The 3,272-nt window shown below is 42.3% G+C and overlaps 1 long non-coding RNA gene across 1 annotated transcript; it reads right to left on the bottom strand.

Moving 5' to 3' along the window:
- Positions 1-252: 252 nt before the first annotated feature.
- Positions 253-2,568, bottom strand: LOC112265879. Its single transcript, XR_002955831.2, has 3 exons — positions 1,116-2,568; positions 672-899; positions 253-471 (listed from the first exon to the last, which is right to left on the bottom strand). It is a non-coding gene; the product is annotated as an uncharacterized LOC112265879 (long non-coding RNA).
- Between the last annotated feature and the right edge of the window lie 704 nt (positions 2,569-3,272).

Here is a 3,272-nt window from a genome sequence, read left to right on the forward strand (position 1 = left end):
AACAATTAGATGTAAGCCTCATATCTGAGGCTATTATATAAACAGCGTTATTGTAATGTGGCCGTATTGCCTCCCATGAGTTTCACAAAATTGTACCAAACGGACCAGTTCGTAGCTGGATTCTTCACCGATCTTTTATACCTTCTCCAGAACATAAATGTTGTTTGGTTCTTCAGTTCTGTGAGGTGGAAGAAATTCCTTTGTTCTCTTTAGGAAACTTTACTCTCTCTCTCTATACTGTGGCCATGAGGAGAAAATCTCCTCCAGGAATTTACAACCTCTCTGACCACAGCAGCCTGGGTGTAGGAGACAGGGGGGTAAGGGGATGGTGCATAGAAAAGGGCTGGTGCAGGGGGAGGGGTGCTCGCTGTACCCAAAGAGGGCAAAGTCGTGACACTGGTATTGTTGTAGTACCACAGTCCAGTTTCAGCATGTGAAACCCCCTGACCAGTATGGATCCTCTTGGATCATCTGTGGATAATAAGAAATTAGATTCGTTACCATTATTTAATTATCATGTCTGATATTTGGGGGAATTTAAATCATGTTAATAAATATATTGTTCAACAAACATTGATTAGTGTAATTCGGTAATTGAACTTTATTTGTGTGTTGTACATTAATCACAGAACAAATGTAAGAAAGTTGTGAGAAATAAAACCCCAGCCTACTCTGTTTGTGCCTCCACAGCGGAGTGAGGAGTGAGAGCTAGTGTGATGTAGCAGACCTGGACCATGCTACCTCCTCCATCCTCCCTCCTCCATCCTCCCTCCTCCATGCTGAGAAGGCATAGCTCAGATGCTCGTGGGCCACATAACCACAGATGGATGCTGCAGACGCAGGCCCCTCATTCAAATCCAGATCCATCCTCTTGCCCTGCAGTACGGGGTGGAGGAAGTCTAAAATAATAATAAGAATCATCAACATCGCCTTCATCATCATTATCATTATTTCTTTGGCACCTTTTATAACAACGTTGCAGCCCAAAATGCCATCCAAGATTCGCACCTCAAATTATGACATAAAAACACTTTAAAATATAACCACTCAAATAAACCATTAATTGATTGGTTAATTGGTTAATTAAATAATCATCATAACAGTAGGTAGCCTACCTTGTTACCGCATGGCCAGTTTGAGCGTCTGCATCTTGCTGAGTTTGTCTGAGGGCAGCGCAGGGATGATCTCTCGTGGTGAGGCGAAGACCTGGTTGAGTGACTGGGTCCTCTGTCGCTCCCATACGTTGGCCATGACACACTGACTCTGCACATCCTCCAGAGACCTGGGTGGGCTGCTCACTCTGCTGACATCCCTCCTGTCACTTCTGTCACTTCCTCTCCTCCTCTTCCATCTCTTCTTCACAGGGTTGCGGCTTTGTTTTCTGGTGCCTCTACTCCGGTGTTGATCTGTCTCCTACTCACAGTTCCCAATGCTGTAAACCGGAGACTGACAACCCAATGGGGAAAGCATCAAGTCCCCAAACATCACCTGATCACTGACCCTTAATCCCTGACCAATGTACTTAGACCCTGACCCGGGTCACAACATTGGTACACAGCCCCTGGTAACCTAGTGGATTCTGTCCCTTTAACAGAGGAGTAAAGATCTGTATTTCTCTCCCTCTCTCACTCCCTACTTCTTTTCTCTCTCTTTCCCTTTCCCTCTCTCTTTTTCTGTCTTTCACTCTCCCATAAAGCTTTGTCCCTTTCAGAGAGGAGTGTAGATAGTTAACGCTGATCCAGTCTGGCGCCAGCTCCGTGCATCAAGGAGGGGATTCTCTGCCAGTTTGAGGTCTTTATAACAGTGAAGCGCGCCGTGGTGTCATTGGGTGAGATCATAATGTGACAGCAGGAGGGGTGGGTGGGTGGGAGGAGCAGGAGGAACGTTTCCGTTATAAGAAACTAATCTCGCTCATGGTCCATTAAGCCTTCTGAGCCAAAAACACCAGAGTGCCCAGAAATTATTTCAGAATGTTTTATGTTTTACCAATGCATAGTTGCACATGGGAAGTTTGGGAAAGACTGATGTTAAAAAGTAAAATGTGCTTATTTTGATGTATTCAAAGCTGGCAAGGTTAATAGGAGAGATGTAGCGGTGCTTGTCTAATCTTCCTCCGTGAGTTCTACCCTAGGGCACGAATGCGCAATTTGGTGTTTCCAAAAGACCATTCAAATTAGTTGGATTTCTTTAAGCAAATCAGTCAGGTTAAATTCATACAATTTACCTTAATTATTCTAAAGGTCATGAACTCAGTCATAGCCAAATGATAAGTATAGTTATTTGCAGATAATAGATGAGGCTTCCAGCAAGTACATAACGTTCTGAGAACCATGTGTTTCTTATTCTTGGTGAAAGCGTCATTGTCCTAGGGTTATTTTGCATACAACTCCACAATGTTCTGGGAAGGATGCAGGATACCCAGCTAGCACATACGGTTCTGAAAACCATATGTTTCTTAGGTGGGAATTTCAGCACTGAAGCATAAAGTTTTCTACAGATTTCCTCATGGTTCTATTTAAAGTCATGTTCTCAGAACATTCAGAGAACGTTAAGAAACAACCTTCTTCTGTAGGAATTTCAGTCGATCAGCATAACGTTTTCTGCAGGTTCTCAAAACATTAGGAAAACTTTCCATAAAAAACACATAAAAACCACAAGAAAACATTAGTAAAGTTTCAAGAAAATTCTAATAATTTTATTTAAAAACACACATTTCCTTCTCAGCGTCAACAAAACTCTCTCAATCCTTGTTAAGTGTGTTCAGATGTGTTGGCCGCACCCACTAATTGGCCACACCTGGGCCTGCATCCATGAAGCGTCTCAAAGTAGAAAATTGGTCGTAAGTAACATTTTACACCTACTCTTATGCGTAAAAATAAAAGCTTAACCTCTTTAGTCATAAGCGTCTCACCTAGTCAACAGATATTTAGGACACCTCAGGAGATGTCCTAACCAGTAACGAGTTACCAGCAAGTGTCTTGAAAATAGAAAAATGCAGCAAGTCAGTGGTTGCTGCACCACATGAAATTGCTTTGCAGTTGTTAAAATAACTGTTTGATATTTGTATATGATCAATCCATAATCTAGATTAGAACCACGTTACCGTATATCATGCTATCCAAGATGGTGCTGCAGTAGGACGAATGTATCTGTCTTTGTCTTATCCCGTGTCTTATCCCGTGTAAATAGACTGTCTTTTTTGTATATATCTTAATCTCACTTTCTATCTACAAACTAAATATACTTTCCTGCAACCCGCCTCACCCAATGTG

The sequence above is a fragment of the Oncorhynchus tshawytscha genome, linkage group LG13, assembly GCF_018296145.1.
Source record: "Oncorhynchus tshawytscha isolate Ot180627B linkage group LG13, Otsh_v2.0, whole genome shotgun sequence".
NCBI lineage: Eukaryota > Metazoa > Chordata > Actinopteri > Salmoniformes > Salmonidae > Oncorhynchus > Oncorhynchus tshawytscha.